This window comes from Perognathus longimembris, chromosome 2 (genome assembly GCF_023159225.1).
Source record: "Perognathus longimembris pacificus isolate PPM17 chromosome 2, ASM2315922v1, whole genome shotgun sequence".
In the NCBI taxonomy this organism is placed as follows: Eukaryota; Metazoa; Chordata; class Mammalia; order Rodentia; family Heteromyidae; genus Perognathus; species Perognathus longimembris.
This window is the reverse complement of record NC_063162.1, coordinates 91,020,702-91,042,688: the sequence shown is the minus strand read 5'-3', so window position 1 is coordinate 91,042,688 and position 21,987 is coordinate 91,020,702. Positions and strand designations below refer to the sequence as shown.

At 38.7% G+C, this 21,987-nt stretch overlaps 1 protein-coding gene across 2 annotated transcripts in view; it reads right to left on the bottom strand.

The window, feature by feature from the left end:
• Positions 1-21,676, bottom strand: part of Macc1 (MET transcriptional regulator MACC1) — a 62,997-nt gene extending 41,321 nt beyond the window's left edge. For both annotated transcript variants that reach the window (XM_048339722.1, XM_048339723.1), the window contains exon 1: positions 21,612-21,676. The gene's annotated coding sequence lies outside the window, so the exon portion shown is untranslated. The remainder of the gene's footprint in view (positions 1-21,611) is intronic.
• Between the last annotated feature and the right edge of the window lie 311 nt (positions 21,677-21,987).

The window sequence follows — 21,987 nt, the reverse complement described above, 5'->3', positions numbered from 1 at the left end:
AATAACAAATACTTTTCTGAATTACTTCAACGTTCATTCATTTAGTGACTAGTTCTAGACTCCTTGAAGTCTTCATGACCTACTGATGTGTTGGTCCTGGATCTTGAACTCAAGGCCTAGGTGCTATCCTTGAGTTCTATGCTCCAGGGTAGCACTCATTCCCTTGAGCCACCGCTCCACCTCTAGCTTTTAGGTCATTAATTGGATATAAGAACCTCAAATCCCTGGCTTGTTTTGAACAGTGATCCTCCGATCTTAGCCTCTTGAGTAGCTAAGATTACAGACAAAGCCACACTTGCTAAGGTGCAATCTCTCTCTCTCTTTCTCCCTCTCTCTCTATTTTCTCTCTCTCTCACTTTCACTCTCTCACACATACACACACACTCATACACACACATACACACACACACTGTTTAAATATAATAACCTAATGTTTAGGTTTGAGAACTTAACATGTAAACCCTAGGTGATGGAATGATGAGTGGACATATTCCCAGGACATTTGGTGTGCAAAATTTAATTTGGAACTAGCAAGAAAATAAGTATTACTCCCAAGAATGCTACATTCATTACTTGTAGAATGCAATTAGCACTCTGTGTACAGAGCCTACGAACAATAGGAATATTTAAAAACATAGGAAATAATGCAACAATATGTACTGCGCAGCATATTCAGCTGGTTAACTTTCTGTCACCAGCTACACTGATCTGAGTATGCTTCTTTAATGGACATTTACTCCTATGGGGGGAAAAAATGCCTGGAAGAAACACAGCACCTACCATATCAATCAGAGTGTAGTAAGGAAAACACAAACCACAGGAGCTGTTTCAAGGAGAGAGGATTAGTGGAAAATATGTTGAGAACACTGAAAAAAGCAAAATGCAGTATGTGAACAAAGCCAGACATTAATACTTGCTGCTATTATTCCCAGAGCCAGGAAAACAAAAGAAAGGAGGAGGTAGAGAGAAGGCTGGAATCCATTTGCTAATTCAACCTCTGGGTTGGCTCAAAGCTCCTGGAAACACAAAAGATCCACGCTGTTGGTACTGAGAGCATGGCTAAGCTGCCAGGCATGAAGTGCTGGGACAGCCAGGGTGAGATGCACTGCAAGCCACTCTGGAAACACAGCTGTCCCCAAGTATCTGTTGCTGGGACTGGCAAGGAAGTGGTGCTGATGGGGGAGGGGGCGGGGGGAGCAAATAGCTTAGGGGCCATGCTCACAGGTGCCTGGGTAAACAAAGAGGGCCACAGGGCAGGGGCTAGGATAGAGGGGTTGGCATCAGTACTGGGACCAAGAAAGAGTTCTCAGCTATGGGCACTGGAGCTACAAAAGGGAAACAGTCTGTCCACAGCTTTGTGTTGATTGCTATAGGACACCTGGAAGCTGGAGACAGCAAATCATTTTGTCCTTTCTTTGTTTCTTGGTCTCCTTCCAAGACCTATTACAGAAAAGTCTAACTGAAATCCTGACAGTAATAAAAACTTAAAATAGTTATATGTCAGGTACCAGAAACCTGCAGCACACATAAGCACACAGAAGGAAAGAAATGGACACTAGGATAACCAGATATTCCTTCTTTTTCTTGTATTAGATACTTGATATGATTGTGCTTGGGATTGATAATGAAAACTTGCTATCTTTTTCATCCTTTTATTAAAGCAATAAAATGATGAATAAAACCACACAAATATAAAGTGAAGATATAACAGTGTAAAATATAATAATAAATTAGTGATTTTGTTTAAACCTAACACTGAAGAAATTGTCTTTTTACCTTATGAATGGCTTATTTAGTAGATATATACAAGTTATAAAATAATTTAATTATCATAAAACCATGATAATATTCTATGTTAATCCTTATTATTCTGTTCAAATTCCAATATATGATGCTATTGACCTGATCATTTATGTAAGAATAAATTTTCATGGAAAAACTATTAACATGTGATAGCTACTGATGGATTTGAGTTCTTTATTATTTTCGGGGAGATTTCTCCACTGGCCCTTGTAAATACAAAGATTCAGGAAGGTGCTGGGCACTAGTGGCTCACTTATTCTTCTTTCCCTTCCCTAGTTCAGATAAGCATATATACAATATCCAGTATACCAAAATCATATACAGTAACCACATGGGGTACACTATAGGAAATTCACCTAGTACATAAAACCTAATGACAACGATAAAATCCTCCTGTTTGCATCTCTTGGAGTTCATGTTGCTTAGCCTCATCTTATATACATAGCTGATGAGCTATTGTGAACCTCTGATAGGTCTACCTTAAACCTTCTTATACTTATTCAGTAATTGTTTGGTTTTAGAGACATAATGTAAAGTTGCTGACCAAAACATGTGGAAATACCATTTGAAGAGAACTTTGTTGTTTTACAGACATGATCTCTACTGTTCTCCCCCCCCCCCCCCACACACACACACCACATATCAGGGAGACCATGCACCTTTGTTCTCTGTGCTTTAGGCTTATCTCCTTCAACATTATTTGTTCAAGATCTGACCTTTTCCCTATGAATGCCATTATTTTATCATTTCTAATCGCTATGTAGTATTCCATGTGTACATGTACCACATTTTTTGGATCCATTCATCTGTAGTAGGGCATCTGGGTTGTTTCCATATTTTGGCTATTGTGAACTGTACAGTGATAAACAGGGATGTGCACGTATCATTATGGTATCCTAGATCCTGCTGTTCAGGATACCTAAGAGTGGTATGGCTGGGTCATAGGGTAACTCTATGCTGAGTTTTTTGAGGAACCTCCATACTGTTCTCCAGAGTGGTTGTACTAATTTATGCTCACACCAACAGTGGAGAAGGGCTCCTCTTTCTCCACATCCCCTCCAGCATTTGTTGTTGCCTGAGTTCAGAGTATATAGGCTATTCTAACTGGAGTGAGGTAGAATCTCAGGGTTGTTTTTATTTGCATTTCCTTTGCTGTCAGGGATGTTGAACATTTCCTCATATGCTTCTTTGCCATTTTTATTTCTTCTCAGGTAGGTGATCTTGTGAGTGGTCAAAATTGGAACCCTGGGGGCTGGGGATATGGCCTAGTGGCAAGAGTGCTTGCCTTGTATATATGAAGCCCTGGGTTCAATTCCCCAGCACCACATATGTAGAAAATGGCCAGAAGTGGTGCTGTGGCTCAAGTGGCAGAGTGCTAGCCTTGAGCAAAAAGAAGCCAGGGACAGTGCTCAGGCCCTGAGTCCAAGGCCCAGGACTGGCAAAAAATAAAAATAAAAATTTGGAACACTACTTCTACTCTCCCCTCTACATTGTCAGGTGTGAATAGAAGTACCCACACTAGTCTGCCTGAAAATTGCAAATCACAGTCTGTATTTCACATAGGACCAACTGGTTAAACCTCATCTAAATCCCTCAAGCACTTACTCGTGAAATATAATAAAGATTGTGTTTTCAGGTAAATTTGGGGGTAAGTTTGCCTCCTGTGGAGCAAAGGAGAGGCAATTCTAATAATCAAAAAATGTGTAACTAGGTTATGCTGGCTGAAAACAGCAAATAATTAAGTCACAGGGACTAGAATGTAGGACGTTTCAAAGATGAAGGATTCTAGGTGGTTACTGATGAAATTGAAAGTTACTCAGGCACTGAGGGAGCCTAAACAACAATGTGATTCTGATAGATGTCAAGCATAGGGCTTCTCTCAGTGAGGAATCTCGTTCAGGCCAGAGCTTCTCCAACAGCTTATGTTAATGCATCTATATTCCTTTTTCCAAGGAGCTCAGTCCATCAAGTTGTATAAACTTTAGGATGCACCACACAAAGATCAAACCTTAAAGGACTTACATTAACAATCACCAGACTCTTTAGGACATTTTGAATAATCAGAATTTCTCCATGGAGATAGCTCAAAAGGAAAGGGGCAGCTATGTCTGGAACTCTTTGTCAGAACCCTTTACCTAACTGATGAATAAACTGAAAGTAACCCATAAAATAGATGAATTGTTAAATAAATTACAAGTTATTAACCTTATTAAAGAATGATGTGATCTTGTTTAAAGGGAGTTACAAAGTCTCCAACATGAGAAATTGGAAAGTAAGTGAGAGAGCTCATCTGGAAAGTTTAAATATTTTGTATTTACATTTATACATATGACAAGAAAGAACTGGAAGGAAATTTGGAGAGGTGAAAATACTTACGTGAAAATGACGGCCTTACCCTTTTTTTCCCCTTTCATTTTTTATTTCCCTTCTCATTTCCATCCTATGACAGCCAGCAGTCTGTGATGCCAAACCCCTGAAACCAGCTTTGGAGGTTTCATAAGCCATGCTCTATGCAAGCCACAGCTGAAGGAAGGGAATTATGTAATGCCTAGGCTAGACAAAGCAGACCTGGCTGTGGGGAGCCACTTCTCACTTTGCAGTGTATAAAGCGGAAAGTAAAACATCATTAGGAAAGTAAACTCAGATACTTGGAGAAGTTTGGCATTTTTCTATTCCCTTTTCTGTCTCACAACTAACAGCAAACAACAAGAACCTATCTCTCCATTCCTGTTACCTAGCATCTCTAAATAAACAGGACTAGGTGTGCACATACACACACACACACACACACACACACACACACACACACACCTACAAGCAGGCATGCTTAAAGAAAGCATTTGCTGTTTTAATAATCATTTCTTTGGATATCATGGAGCAGCAGAACTGAAATACCAGGAGCTGGATTCTCACTCTTAGCTTGTAGCCATGTATTCTATGACCTGCATAGTCCCTTGCTTGCTGAATACCTCTATGTTACCAGGTGAAATGAGGGGTTCTTCCTCATGTGACCACTCTCCTCCTACATGGGGTCCACTGCAACAAATATAGTACCAACTATAAAACAATAAATATAGAAATGAAGTATTGCACACCTGTAATCCCAGCACTTGGGAGACTGAGGCAGGAGAATCACAAGTCTGAAGCCAGCCTAGGCTACACAGTGAGACTTTAACCTCGAATAAATAAGTAAAGAAATAAAAGTTAAATGCATAGAATGTATGAATTCACACTATTCTTAGTAGCTCTCACTTTATATGCCAATCTAGGTCAGGGAGTTTTAGAAGGTAATGTTGTTTATAGTGGTATTGAGGATTAAACTCAAGGTTTCATACATGCTAAGAGGTGCATTCTCAACTAAGCCATGTGCCAAGCCCTTTCTGGTCTGGTTGTTCTTCATACAAGATTTTGCTTTTTTCCCTAGTAGGTCGGTCATATCTGGGGTGGAAGGTATGGATCACCCCACCCAACTTTTATCTGTTGAGAAGCAGTCTCACCAAGTTTTTGCTCAAGCCTCAGCTTCAAACCTCCTAATCTACTAAGTATATCAGTACGGGTATGAACAACCAGTCCCTGGAAAGAAAGTAAAATTTATCATATTCATTTATTTACTTATTTTTTTGCTGGTTCTGAGGCTTGAACTCATGCCCTTCACTCTTGCCAAGCTTCTTCAATCAGGGTGAGTATGTTACCACTTGAGCAACAGCTCTTCCCAACCAGCATTTTGGTGATTAATTGCAGATAGAGTCTCACTGACTTTTCTGCCTATACTGGCTTTGAACTGTGATCTTCAGATCTCAGCCTCATGAGTAGCTAGTATTACAGGGGTGAACCCTCAGTGCTTAGCAGAAACTCAAATTTTAGATGTCAGAAACAAACTGTAGATGACAGAAATGTATTGATTATGACACATAGCTCAATGGTGTATGAAAGCCAATGACCCAGCTTTTCCTTTTTTTTTCTAAAATATTGAAAACAATACAATAAACTGGTGATTTCTCCCATGTTGTTTTTGGTTTTTGGAAGAGGAAAACTTCAGAAGAGGCACTTTAATCTGCTTCCACAACAGGGGTCAGAAGCCCTTGTTGAAATACGCCTTGCTCCTTTGACCATACTTTTAGGGCTCCTAACTGACTCATGCATGCTGGTTGATGTCCAGATTGATCTCTAGAACCATTTGGCCACAATCTAGTGGGAAGCTATGAAGCAAGACCATGTCAGGAACATTATATACATCATTTTCCTGTCTTCTTACTCATTGTGTTGTACATTTTTCCCCTCATATAAACCTTGCATAGTAAATGATTCTTAGAATTCAGAGATAAAAAACTTTCTTCACCCTAATCGCTGTGCTAGTCATAGGGCTTGAATTTAGGAACTGGGTGTTTGTCCCTGAGCTTTTTTTTTCTCAAAGCTAGCACACTACCATACCTCTGATTGGACCATACCTCCACTGCCCTTCATCATAAAGCTAATATCTCCTCATACCTTGAGCTTTACTCTAGGGGAACTTGGGCTGAGTTGCTCTCCATATGAAGTAACTTCCAAATCCTTGATATTTTGTTTTATTGTTTGTTTAATGTTATTAAGCTCCTCCCCCAACATACTTTATTATTAGTATGGAATAGTGATTTCCAGTTATACTGAAGATGTATGTTCATGAATTGTTACATTAAGTCAAATTGGAGAAAAGTAGTATATTCATGTAAAAGAATTTAAACAGGTATATACTTATGTGTGTGCACTAGATGCATAATATATGGTACCATTAGCTGTCAGAGAAATATCTATACACAAAATTGAAAAGAATTTAGTGATAATGTAATTGAATGATTGCAAACACATCCATCATGCAGAAAGCAACTATTTCTTCAAATGAAATATTGTTCAAAATGTAAAGAAACAGCTGAAAAATAAAGAAAAAGGAAGTTTCTTTGAAAAAAAGGTAAGAAGGCAGAACCACTACTTCCACCATTTGCCTCGAACAGCAGCTCTTCGTTCACTCTACAGAAAACCTACTTCCCAGTGGCACATACTCCACTTCTGTCTTCTTTGTTCAGTATAATTAATAACTAACAACACAGGCATGACTTATCTATGAACATCCAGTTAGTGACCAAGATACCACCAGAACTGTTTCCTGACTTCTAGCTGTTTATTTCTGTCAAAATAGAAAGAGTCATTCCAATCATGCCTTGAAATGAAGACCGTAGTCTTTGAAAAAGGTTAAGCAGTTGAAAGTTTTAGTTAAGATTAAAGAGGATCTATGATTTCCTTTACTCAAAGCAACAAGAATTATCTCTTAAGCCCAGCAACATTTCCTTCCTCTAGACCTCTGTGCTCCTAAAGATTGTCCTCCCTTCGGGATTTGGTTCAACTAATTCAACCTTCTATATTCCCTAGCAATCTCTAATAGATCAAAATTTCTTCATTCCTTGAATAAAGAATCACACAGACATACTGTTTTTCATACGTTAAGTCAGAAAAGCCAGGATAATGATATCTTAGATTCTTAATGACAGCATGCTTCTCTTCCTTGGACATGTTTATATGTTGGTCTAGCTTCAGGTTTTCAAATTGCATCCACGAAGTTCTCTATTCATTAAATAAAAGTCGATCATATCCTCATGTGTTGGCTTTCAATAAACTGGTATTGAAATGACCTGGAAGCATGGTTTATTTTATAAATACTTCTAGTCTAAAATGCAGAAATAGGTATCTGCATGATTTAAAACAACATCAATCTAATTTTGTATCTATGATGCTTCCACTGTTGTTTTCATTTTTATTTCTTAAAATATCAATGTTTATCTTATCCCATGGAAACTTGGTTATTTTGCTGAGTAACACTGGCTCATGCCTGCAATCCTTATTACTCACAAGGCTGAGATCTGAGGATCATAGTTTGAAGTTAGCAAAGGTAGAAAAATCCATAAGACTCTTATCTTCAATTAACCATTAAAAAGCCAAAGTGGTAGAGCGTCAGCCATAAGCAAGAATCCAAGCACGAGCTTGAGGTCTTGAGCTCAAGCCCCAGCACTAGAATAAAAAGTGAAGAAGAGTAAGGTAATTTGGCTATTTTGTTACAGAAGTTTATATTTAATACAACCATTTCAACATAAATAATTTTAAAGAGAAGGAGAAGGAAACGTTGTCATCTAGCCATTAAACCCTTAACAGGTGATTGTACACAAGAGATCCTGATGTTAGTAAAACATCTTAAAGAGCCCAGAGGTCTGGAGGTCTCTGAGGGGCATCTGATATCTGAGGTAAGAACGGAGAATGGGAAGAAAAAAAGTAAAACATTGCCTAAGAGATACTGATCAAAGCAGTTTCTGATCCTTTTCCATCAGGGCTGGAAAAACCTGGCACTAATTAAGTGCTTGAGTAAAGTCCCTGGGGCTTTCTGAAACAGAATTAGGCATCAGCTCCAAGGCGACATGGGAGATTTCAGAAGGATAAAGAGGCCAGCGTATTGTGCTAGTTCAAGATGTAAACACAAGACAGGAGAAGTGCCAAGCAAATGTTTAATGACAATTGTTCTCCCAGTGGTGGAGGGGATGAAAGGGGGTCATTTGGCTATTGTAAACAGTTCAGGGTTATCCAGACAAACATTTTGTCCAGGCTCCACCCTCTGGTTATTCAATTGTGTCTTGATAAGCTTCTGAAATTGGCCTCTGGTCTTAGACTGGACTCTGGAATTTTTTGTCCATGCCTTGGACCGTCAGCCTTACCTTTAATCCTTCCAGATAATTCTTGAGGATTGCAGATTCTGTGAGGTCTTGTAATTTATTCACCAAATCATATACATAGTACCCAGTTATTTCAATCGAAAGATATGTTTCATGCACTCCAAAAAGACTATAGGACAAATCTTTCCAATTACAAAAATAGAACCATAATAATAGTAATCGGAACTAGCAAAACTTTGATGAGCCTATGAAAAATGAGAATTCTACTTGGTATGTTTAACAAAGTCTTGAGGTTTTTTTCATGATTCTTTTAAAGTAGTTGTACAAAGAGGTTCCAATTCCACAAGTCGATTATGCTTAGCAAATTCTTTAGCCATAAAAATATGATGCTTAGCTGGGCACTGGTGGCTCACATCTATAATCCTAGCTACTCAGGAGGCTAAAATCTGACATTATGGTTCAAAGCCAGCCCAGTCAGGAAAATCTGTGAGGCTCTTATCTCCAGTTAACCACCAAAAATACAGAAGTGGAGCTGTGGCTCAAGTGATAAAGTGCTATCCTTGAGAAGAAGAAGAAGAAGAAAAAAAAAAAAACCCTCAGAGACAATGTCCATGCTATGAGTTCTAGTCCCAGGACCCCTTCCAAAAAAATAAAAAGTATGATGCTGAGAAGGGGAAAAATACTCTTGGATAAATTAATAAATATTATAAAGAACTTGTTCAAATGCAAAACTGTCTAGAATTACTGGATTCTCTGTGAGTGTGCCTAATCTGATGGCACTGCCTAGGAAGGATGATAATAATAGTAATTTGAATTTGTGGAGAGCCTGTCATTTTAAAACACTTCTGAATGCCAGCTTAGTAATCCTCAAGAGTCCCTCAGGATAAAAGTAGCCCATGTTATTCACTCTACTTTTACAGATAAGAAATTGAGACATACAATCATTATGAGGATTTTACAAAGCTCGGGCAAGAAAGAAAAAAAAAGTGTTAGTTACTGAAAGGAAAACATAGTCCCTAGATAAAAGAGTTGGCAAGAATTGACCTCTGCTCCAGAGTCATGGAAAAGTATTCACCATCCTGGCCTAAGCTATCTGAAAGAGAAGAGAGACAGCATAGAGAAGGGATGTGGGCAAGTGTGTGTGTGTGGCAGGTTGGGGGTGGGGGGGGAGGGAGTGTTAGAGGCAGCAGCTCACCCAAGGAGATGCCAGTAAACAGTTCTCTGGCCTTGTTCAGTAGAACCAGGCGTTTTATCATTTTGTTGGTCTGAAATCAACCTTGTGCCAACCAGAACAGTCCTACCTTAATCACACTGTTCAACATCACCAGAATGGCCATACTGAAATCATCAGGAAGAGGCTAGGAATGTGGTTTAGTGGTAGAGTGTTTGCCTAGCATGCATGAAACTCTGGGTTCTGTTCCTCAGCACCACATAAACGGAAAAAGCTGGAAGTGGTGCTGTGGCTCAAGTGGTAGAGTGCTAGCTAGCCTTGAGCAAAAAGAATCCAGGGACAGTGCTCAGGCCCTAAGTTCAAGCCCCAGGACTGGCAAAAAAATAAAGAATAAATCATCAGGAATAGTCACTTTGGGACCATGCTCCAAGGTAAGGCTCCAAATGGCAGGATAAGTAAGGTTGCTCAAATGAAGTAGAAAACATTCAGAGACATTAGGCCACTTATTAACATAGAATTTAAACCAATGCAGAAAAACTCATAGGGGTGAAGCAAGGGGGAATATAATATTGTTCAAAAATAACTGTAGATCCAAAAGCCTGTGGCTCATGCCTGTAACCTTACCTATTTAGGAGACTGAGATCTAGAGGATCATGGTTAAAAGCTGGTTCAGGAAGAAAAGTCTATGAGATTCTATTTTCAATGAATCAGCAAAATGCCAGATGAATGTATGGCTCAAGTGGTACAACTCCATCTGTGAGCAAGAAAGCTAAGCTGGGTTTTGAGGTCCTGAGTTCAAGCTCTGGTACTGATACAACATTGTACTTGCAATCTCTACCATTTTTTTTTTGTTTTGAAAGCAAGTCTAATTCTATTTTTTAAGAAAGACATTAAAAAATAAGATAAGCCAATGCAACAGCAAAACTTACAAAACTATATGGTGTAAACCAGCTGTACAACTCATGGGGGAGCGAGAAAAATGGGGACGGGGGAGGCCGGGGGGAAAGTGAGGGAAAAGGTAACAAGTTGGATAAGAAATGTACTCACTGACTTACGTATGAAACTATAACCCCTCTGTTCTTCACTTTAACAATAAAGAAATGAAAAAAAAGAAAAAGAAAAAAATGATCTCTTAGATAAATCAAGAGTTGCATATACTTTTATAAAGAAAAAAAGAGCCGTGCTAATTGGGTTTTAAAGACCAAATAAGTTAACTTTATGATTGTTTAAAAGAAAGTAGAGGGCTGGGGATATAGCCTAGTGGCAAGAGTGTCTGCCTCGGATACACGAGGCCCTAGGTTCGATTCCCCAGCACCACATATACAGAAAACGGCCAGAAGCGGCGCTGTGGCTCAAGTGGCAGAGTGCTAGCCTTGAGCGGGAAGAATCCAGGGACAGTGCTCAGGCCCTGAGTCCAAGGCCCAGGACTGGCCAAAAAAAAAAAAAAAAGAAAAAAAAAAAAGAAAGTAGAAAATAAGAAAAAAAAACTTGTTTACTATACATACATACATGCACATATACAGTATATTCAGTTAAGCAGTCACAAGAAATTGACACATATAAAAGCATATCTCCCATTAGCAAACACTGCTAAATTATACTCCAAGATGAGTTTAACAAAAATCATAAATATGAAGAAAACATATGGAAGGAAATGAAAGGCTACTGAAAGACTGTTGGTATTATCCTTCATAACCCACTTAATGCTCACCATGACAAATCCTGGAAGAGAATGGAAATTGTCACCAAACTGGAATAGGTAAAATACATAAGTTAATCACTGGGAACTTCTAGTTTAGGAAACAGCCAGACTCAATCCAAGACTTGAGAAATCAAGTGATGCAATTATAGGAGAGAGGAACTGAAACAATACACTCCACCACCAGTACCTAATTTCCTTTCTGCTTGATCCAGGAAAAAGTATTTCCATTCATGCATGGTTAGACTCCTAAAACACTCCTTACCATTGCAGCCTAGAACCATGGGTATTATCCAACACTGGAAGTCTGTAAGGACCTGGCACTACTTTCATGCCTATCCTCTGTTTCTAGGTTGGGTGGATGTTCAGTATGAGCATCAAGTACCATTTTCTAGCCAGCTTCCATTCTGATCTGTTGAGCACCCAGGCAACATACTATTCTACACGAACAACAACAACCACCAAAAAAGTCAACACCCCCCACCCCCACACACACACTTGTTAAAAAATTCTGTGAAGATGATTAAGTATTATTATGTGATAGTATAAATTTTTCTTTCTTCTTCTTCTTTTTTTTTCTTTTGTCAGCCATGGGGCTTGAACTCAGGGCCTGGGCACTGTCCCTAACCTCTTCAGCTCTAGGCTACAGCTGTGCCACTTGAGCCACAGCACCACTTCCGGTATTCTGGTGGTTAATTGGAGATAAGAGTCTCATGGACTTTCCTGACCCAGCTGGCTTTAAACCACAATCCTCAGATCTCAGCCTCCTGAGTAGCTAGGATTACTGGCATGAGCCACCAGCTTCAGGCCTCTCTCTCTCTCTCTCTCTCTCTCTCTCTCTCTCTCTCTCTCTGCTAGGGATTGAATCCAGAGCCTCATACATGGGAAGCAACACATTACCAACAAATGACAACCCCAGCCCATGAAGAATGGATTTCTATTATTATATTTTTCTTTAAAAAATAAAACTAAAGAAGATATGGTAGTCTATCATCTGAGCTGTTGAATCCAATATATAAGGAAAACCTGGATGAGTGCCCACTAGACACTGAGGAAGGATGGTACTGGCTGCAGTTATAACCACAGAGAAGAATGCAAGAAGCTGCCAGGATCATACACTGTAAGACACAGGAAAGCCCTTCCGCCTGTTTACTCTATGTTACCATGTAGTGTTCATAAAAGAAATTCTGGAAGCTAAGCCACCTGTGTTCGAATACCAACTCCTCAAAGAGTTTAAATGTGACAAAATGTATTCATGAAAATAACTATGGCTCACAGAGAAAGTTGCAAGTAGCTCCATAGGGCTGGAGCAATGGGCAGAGCTGAAGTAGAGGACACTAGCTAAACATAGTAAGAAAACAAACTGAAGAATGTGAACTTTTGCCTAAAATAAAGAAGGTGCAGAGGAGTTGAAATTAAGAAAATAATGGGGGCTGGGAATACGGTTTAGTGGTAGAGTGCTTGCCTATCATTCATGAAGCCCTGAGTTCCATTCCTCAGTACCACATAAACAGAAAAAGCTGGAAGTCACACTGTGAGCTAGCTCAAGTGCTAGCCATGAGCAAAAGAAGCTCAAGGACAGTGCCTAGGCCCTGAGTTCAAGCCCCAGGACTGGCAAAAAAGAAGAAGAAGAAGAAGAAGAAGAAGAAGAAGAAGAAGAAGAAGGAGGAGGAGGAGGAGGAGGAGGAGGAGGAGGAGGAGGAGGAGGAGGAGGAGGAGGAGGAGGAGGAGGAGGAGGAGGAGGAGGAGGAGGAGGAGGAGGAGGAGGAGGAGGAGGAGGAGGAGGAGGAGGAGGAGGAGGAGGAGGAGGAGGAGGAGGAGGAGGAGGAGGAAAGAAAGAAAGAAAATAATGGTATGATTTATTTGTGAGTTACATTTTCTCAAGGGAGTATGGGAAATCAGCTAACAATGAGAAGTAGCAGGAGATGGAAGCAATAAAGCAAAGACCTCGAGCCAGCGTCCTTATCCCCTGTCTGCCACTTACAGTGCTCAAGGGACTATATTTCATCCCCTTGAAATTTTGTACTAGGGACCATCTGAGGTACTGTTGCTGAGCTTCTGCCTCCATGGAAGCAAAATATAGAGTCAAACTCCTTCACCTGGGCAGTACATATGCCCACTCTGGTTCACTATGAAGGAAAGAAAGTGATATTCCTATCTCACTGCTAATTCATTGAGTGTTTTCTTTTTTTGTTGACTCCTATATTGCCTTTAAGCAATGAAACAATTACTCTCTTATGTGAAGGTGTTTAGTGTGGGGCCTGAATCCAAAGCCTGGGCAATGTCCCTTAGCTTTTTTGCTGAAGAATGGCACTCTACCACTTGAACCACAGCTCCACTTCCACTTCTGGATTTTTTGGTAGTTAACTGGAGATATGATTCTCAGGGATGTTCCTGTCCACACTAGTTTCAAACTTTGAACCTCAGATTTCAACCTCCTGAATAGCTAGGATAACAGGTATAAGTCACTAGTGCCTGTTGGGGATTCATCTTGGCCTTAAGGGGGGAAGGGCAATGAGAGCGCTCCCTAGACGTCGCCCTTCCCCCAGCGCTGGGGCAGTGTGGCAGTGAGCCACACCTATCTCCTTCTGGGTCTGGAACCAGAAGGGATAACTTTGAGACCATCCCTCACCTTGCACCAGCGAGCACGTGTGCTCCCTTTTCACGGGCTTTACCCAGAGGGCGATACTATGGGAAGTGACGTTAGCCCATGAGGGAGGTCCTTGGGAGCTGCTCTTGGACAGACAAGCTCGCCAGCCTATCGCCAGCTCATGCTCAATCCTCATCATCATCATTATATTACTGTAAGCCCCTCCCGAATAAACCAGATTGCTCTCCGAAGCATCTTCGAGATCCGTGTGCACCTGGCTTCCTTCGTGGGTAAGGAGGGAGAAAAGGGGATCTGGTTCAGCTATGTGCACCTGAGGCCTACCCTAACTCCCCCACTCCACCCTGGCCTGCCTGCAGGTCAGGCAGCCAGGGGAGAGGGTGAGAAAGGGAGCACAGATAAGAGAGTAAGCCTAGCATCCCCGAGCCAGGGGAGGCAAACCTAGCCCAGCAAGTGCCCACCAAAAGCATTATTTCATATGATAAATTTCCTTTATCTTCATTTATAAAAGAGACAAATTTGTTGCTTGAACAATCTACTACCATCAAGTTTTTTATAGAACCATACTAATGAGTCAGATACAGTTGTTAATTGATGTTACTGAATACTTCATTCCTTCTACCTAAAACCAGGTAACTTGAAGAATAGGTGAAACTGGGACAAATAGGAGAGTATAGTGAAAGGTATGACATTGATCAAGATGCATTGTACTCCTAAACTGACATATTGAATCAAACCCCTTTTATATAACTACATAAAGTTAATTTTTAACAACCAAGTATACTAAGACTCTTTCCTCTCATGATGTCAATCTTTTGGCTTAGTGCACCTTGGTATGGATTATGCCTAGTAAATACCATTGCTGCGTTTGTTAACCCTTTATCCCTCCATTTCTGTGTCATTTGCATTTTGAGACAGGAGATACACGTATGTATATACCCTTATATTATTTAGAGTTTTTGTGCAAAAATTACTTTAGGGCTAAAGCTGAAGCTCAGTGGTAGAGTGTTTGTCTAACACAGGAAGGGAATTGGGAGTGATCCCCACCTATCCCTGTCAAAAAAACATATTTTGATATTTTTATTAACCTAGGTATATTTAGATACATGTTGGGTCAGCTTCAACTTCAATACTCCTTCCTCTATCTGTCTCCTAGGTAGCTGGGACTAGAGGCATAAGCCACCATGCCTAGTTTTTTTCTTGAGATGGGATCTCATAAACTTTTCATACTTGCTGGCTTCAAACCTTGGTCCTTTCAATCTCTTCTTCTTGAGTAGCTGGATTATAGATATGAGCCACAATGTGTGCCCTCCATAAGACATTTCATTCTTCTCAGTTGGGCTCTCTGTGACAAGACACTTAATTTCTCTTCTTGGAAAGTTGTCTTCCCTTATCTTCATTCACTCTCCTCTCCATTGAATTTTCTCCAGTTTCTCTGGCATTTCCTGATCAGTCTCCAGTATGAGTTCTTCTCACTGAAGGTCAATGTCCTAGCAGAAGTCACCAACCTGAGCCCCTTACTCATGTTCTTAGTACCTCTGAAGACACATCCACACCCAAGCCTAGAGATTACTGATTCCACATCACTCTCTAGTCACTGGGACTTCTGATGCCCAGACCTGTCCAATTGCTTAAATAATTTCTTCTCCATGTAGGCAATCAATGGAGTATTCCATCAGCATCAACTCAAGTCACCTGTCCTTCTTCCCAAACATGTTTCTTGTCTTCCCATCTAAAGGAACAAAACACCACCCTCTACCCAATTAGATAGGTAATTTGAATATTAAAACGCCACCCACAATCAATTTTACTCTCTTTCTGGCCCTTGATCATTATCCCTAATCCACTAATTTCTATAGTATTATATTGGTAAATTCTGCTACATTCCAAAATATATAATGATATAGAATTGTGCAATATATGGTGCAATGAACTAAAAAATTCATATAACATATTTGGAAAAATACATATTTCTTTCCTTTTCTTTTTATTTTGTTCTGCACACAGGGCTTGAACTTGGGGCCTACATGATGTCCCTGATCTTTTTTGCCCAAGACCACAGCTCTACCATTTGAGCCACACCTCTACTTCTGGATTTTTGGGTACTTTCTTAGAGATAAGAATCTCATGGACTTTCCTGTCCTGGCTGGCTTTGAGCCACAATCTCAGATCTCAGCCTCCTGAATAGCTAAGATTACAGCTATGAGCTACTGGTACTTAATAAAAGATCTGGCTCAATCAGTGTGGCATGACTGTAAACAAGAAGTATGCATATCACTATGTACTGTAGTCATAAAAAAGCTAACAGAATGTAACACAAAGCTTATATATCTTTCACAAATATAGTTTTGGTTCTTAAATTTTCTATAAGAAATATGCAACAACTTTTGAAACCAGCAGGAACAAGTAAAAGATGTATATTTTGTGAAAGAGTAAATTCAACTGCTTCAAGATATATCTTTTATTCCCAGAAAGCATCATTCAAACCTCTTTTTTAGGTTGTCCATTGTATTATAAATTTTACATATGTATCACTTCTTATATCTGCAGAGCTAAGCAAATTGTAAGTATAATAAATGTTTTCTGAATATATATATATGAATGATGCCACTCATCTCATCAACTCCCCACAACTAAATAGTCCTTGTGTTAAGACCTGAAAATCTTTCCCAACTATAAGCCATCCATCTTTTCAAGGTTTTTCTTTGTATTTTTGCTCATATTTCTTCAGATACCATAATTCCATGCATACCCATCTCTGTGGAGCAATTATGTCATTCTTTCTCATTACAAGATTCCAAAGTAACCTAGTTCTCTTAAAGTAGATGCTCAGAAAATTATTTGTTGAAATTGGCTGGATAAATTAACTTTATAAATTATATTTTTCACTTTTCACTTCTCCATATATTCAAAAAGATACTCCATTCAATATTTTGCCTTGTTAAACTTCTCTCTAGTCCAAAGACAGTCAACTTTTGCTTATCTGTAAGTCATCTGTTTTCCTATGCAAAATTAAACTCTCTTCAGCATGAAGATAGCCCTCATTTTGACTCCTCTTGTTATTTAAATGTGCTTTATGATGTTATTTAAATACTAGCTGTATTTTAGTAAGTTATCAGAAGTTAAGAACTATAATTTTTTAATGTCTTTCTTCCCATTTATTGTTTCCTACCTGTCCCAGTAACTACAAGCAATTCCCTAGGTACAAAACCATGGTCTCTACTTACCATTGACGTAATTTCTCTGAGTCAGTTTCTTCATCTATCGCAGAGGTAAAATATCATTATGTGCTCTTTGAAATTGAAGCAAAGCACTTAAACTACTTAGAGCAATCATTATTTTTATTAATATAACATACTAAAAATGTGTTGCTTAAAGTGGAAACAGCAATCAATATCTAGTGCTACTGGTTAAGAGACAGAAAACTGATTTAAATTCAAAATTTCTCTTTATTTTGGAGATTGGAGTACTCCCCACATAGCTGAGTCACCCAAATGTCCCAACTGCCTAGATTTAAATTACATCTGGACAGATGTTGTTAGAATGTTCGAGGTCACGAAATATGTTGATAATGGGCAGAAACAGGAACTCTTACCTTGGCTGGGAATACCTATGGCATAAGTATTCTGGAAAGCAATTTCTCAATAGGTCGTAAATTTGAAGATAAACTTGCCTGTGGCTCAGAAAATTCATTTCTAGAAATATACTCTAGAGTAATTCTTATATTCTTACACAACAGAATATAATTGAACACTAATAGTGCTATTAACCATAGCAAAAATACCACATAGCTATGAAAATTAATAGGTTGCTCCAGAAAAATCAACAAGAATCAATCTCATAAGTCTAATGATAAGAGAGAGCAAAAGACAGATCAGTAGCCTGTACTTTATTGCTAATAGAAAAATTTTAAGTATTCAAATCAATGTAATGTATATTTATGGATGTATTCACATGCAGTGGAAGGATAAACTATTTTCAAATCAAAGATATTCTCCATTGACATTTACACACAGGATAGTGGTAATCTCCAATGTTAAAAACAAAGAAAAAGGATTAATAAAGATGTCTTAATTAATAAAGATATCTTTCATGTTTTATTTGTTAATCTGAGTCCTAAATACACAAATCTTTGTGGTATCTATCCATATTTTAAAATATTTTTATTATCTTTGTAGTTGTACAAAGTGGTTTCAATTCAACATATTACTTTATAAGTATAATGAATCTTGATCTTTAAATGTCTCCGATGTCATTTTATGTGCCAGAGCAATGTCTACATTAAGCTTTTCCCTCCACTAGAAGCAGGAAAATACACAAGGCTCTTCAATTGTTCCCAGAAGTTAAAAACAGTTGCCTGTTCTGGCTAGAGATGAAGATTATTTTGTTTATTCATAGAATTTCCCTATAAAGAAGCCTCGTTTCTCTTAGGAAAGGAAGTGGTTGCAGTTAATAACAGAAAACACCCAGAAGAAAACATTAGAAAGAAAAATCATCATGTCTTTGCTTTGGCTTCCCATCTGCAGGACACTGAAGATTCTCATTCTTTTTCTTCTATCCTCTAAAACCTGGACTAGGGCAGGGTAAAGATCAGAGCTAGGTTGCATTCTTATGAGTAGGAACTTGCTGTCTCCAAGGTGGCACTCCAAGATTCCAACCCCAGGCGGTGTACAACACTTGAAGGTCCATTCTTCAAAACAGTTTCAAGTGGCCTCAGGTATAGAGTACTTTTTCTCCCACAACAGCAAGCTTTCCCTCTAACCCCAATGAAAGCCATTCTTTCAGCTACCAAGCTTCAACATTCAGGAGAATCTTGGCAGCCATTGTCATTATTTTTACTTAATGTTCTTCTTTACTAAATGATCCCATCCTTCTTTCCTTATTCAGGCTTAGATTACCACAATCAGTTTCCAAAGCACTCTTTCTGCGCCCATAATCTTTATTCCTGTATGCTATTCCATAGATGCCTAGACTACAGCATGCAAGGCTTTCAGTACATCAGTCCTTGAGTCAAGGGGTTGATGAGAACTGTAGAGGATCACAGGTTGATATATAGATAGATAGATATCATATATATCATGTATATCATATATATCTGTTATATATGTATATATGTATATGTATATATGTACATATGTGTTTATATAAACATATATATCATGATATATCATATATATCCATGCTAAATCATATATACCATGATATATCATATATATAATATATATAACAAGCTAGGAAAGAAGGATATACATACATACATATATATACACACACACACACACACACACACACATACATACAAGTTGGGAAAGAAGGATCAGAGGGGTGAGAACATGGAGGAAAATATATTCATATGTGCACATGTAGGGAAATACCACAGTGAAATCCCACTGTATACTAATGAAAAAAAAAAAGGTCCTGAATGAATGAATATGACCACATGAACAACCTAAGTGGCTGATGAGTGGATGCTTTCTCCCTCAAACTATGAATGCATAGTTCCTGAACTATAAAGGTTCCCCTGCCCAAAGTCTGTGTCTGAATAACACATCCACTCTCCAGGCTGAGCCTGAGGTAGAGCACTACAGAACTGCTGGCAATCCTTGTCAAACAAATATGTGGCTGTTTGTAGAGAAAATGGACCATAGATGGGAAGCCATGACAGAAACAAAGCTGCATTGCTTCTGAAACTCCCCCATCTTTGCTTTCACTCTGTTGCTGACCGCGGGACTTGCTGACACAGCTCCAGAAAGGATCAAACTTCCATGGTAAATCACCTATAAAACTGTGCACACTCACCACAAACACTATTCCCACTGCCTTCTGTTACCACCAAAACCATGGGGAATATGGTCCTCATAGCTGGGTCTATGTGCAGTCTCTCAATAAAGGATTTTCTCAATGTTCAGTGACCACTTGTCTTCAGATTAAGATCGATGTAATTTTCAAATGTATTTATTATCATCTTTAAGTAGCTGTACAAAGGTATTGCCATTTAACAAAGCAGTTTATAAATATAAAGAATATTTTTCAGTGTCACCCCTTTCTTTGTTCTCCATTCTTCCCAACTCTCCCCCTTCCTTCAATTTTCTTAAATTGGAGGGTGTACATTGAATTTTATGATTGCATTCTCCTCACCCCTTGTCCTCCAAATTAGCTAATATATTATAATATAACCTAGTCCTTAACAAACTCTGCAAGTCTTCATTACCATTAGAATATGCAGATTAAAATATTTTGTTTATAAATTAATTACCATGAGGTGAGAAAATTAGAACAAATAATAAGTTTCCTTTATCTTTGAATGAGTTGTAGCTTAAGCTTTCAATTAAATGGTAGCTAATAATTATGACTTCAATTTCTAGGTTCTGCTTACTACATTGAAATCATATTAAAATCACTATTGTGAGCTCAAAATAATCACATAATTATGTTAAAGAGGCATGGAAGAATCTTCCTGAAAGTCTAGACAACTTTAGGAATGTGTGTAAATGTATCCTTTCCACCCAGTGCTATTTCAATGTACAATACAGACACCAGCACCAGCAGGTGATTCACATCTGAAATTGATGTAAATATATCATGAATACAGATTGTGATGTTTCTTAAGGAATTAGGCAGGCACCAGAAATTTTGCTTTATGCTCTTGGGTCTGTTTATTTTTTATTATATTAAAAGAAACATATATCAATTATTATATTAATATATAATGTACAATATAATATATAGTTATATATTATATTAATACAGTATATAATATAATCGATATTATATGCTAATATAATACAATTATATAACAATATAATTTATGTTATATATTAATATTAGCATCTTAACCATTTATAAGTATAAAGTTCAACAGCATTTAGTATACTTAGATTGTTGTGCAAACAGTCTCCAGGAGATCTTCATCTTACAAAACTAAAACCCTACATCCATGAAACAACACTCACTTCCCCTTCCTCCCAGACCTAGCAACAACCATTCTCCATCCTGCTTCTGTAAAACTTTGGTTAATTGTGATACTTCATGTAAGTGGGATCATATGATCTTTCTCTTTGATATGTTGTGGAAGCTTGACTGAAAGTCACCTCCATCAGTTATTGCCTAAGTATCTATTTATTGCAATGAACTCTGTTACTTTAATTGGGTTAAATCAATAATGTAAGTTATAACCCCTTCGCAGATGAGAAAAGTGAGGCTTTGCAAGGTGAAACATCACATTACTGGTCCCAAATCTCATAAGCCGTGGACCCAACCCAACTGGCTCTGATTTCAAAGCTCACAGTGTCTTTTCAACACACTTGGATTCCTTTTGAATAACTTCATAGTTTCAGAGGATTACAAACATCTACCTATTTCAAACAAATCTTAGTGGCTCTTTTCTTAGATTTGACTTTTCATGTTGACTTTTCCCTCCTTTAAAAAAATACTTTATTTTAAGCTATATCTCAAGTCATTATTCTAACCAGAGGCCCCAAAGCCCCCAGAATATCAGCCCCTCCCATTTTCCAAGCAGGGCTTAGCAAGGAAGAAGCAGTCAGTTTGTTCAATTTTCCTGAAAGTTCTACAACTTCCCGGTCCGTAGCATATATCAGCAGTGAATTGGCTACTATTTTTAGAAAACGTAACACTTACATAAGTGGAAGCGAATCTCAGCTTCTTCTGCTCAGGCACATTGTTTGAGTGAAAGTCATTCACTGAACCCAGGCAGGTAAGGTCTCCGAAGGGGCCTGCCTCCTCCTCCACAGGGACCACGGAGAGCACCTATGTTCCTGCTTAGAGAGCCACCTGGGAGTAGAAGTCCTACCAGGGTGGCCAAGGCTGCTCAACCAGAAACTCTGAAAAGCAAGAGAACTACAATACCCACAATCCAATCTCCTCACCCGAAACCAGGAGGACAGGGCAATAGCCAGTTTCACTCAAAGAGGAAAGAGAACCAGTTGGAAAAGCAATAGGAACAAACATTAGACAGTTACACCTAAGAACAAGCAGTGTTTATGATCCCACTTCC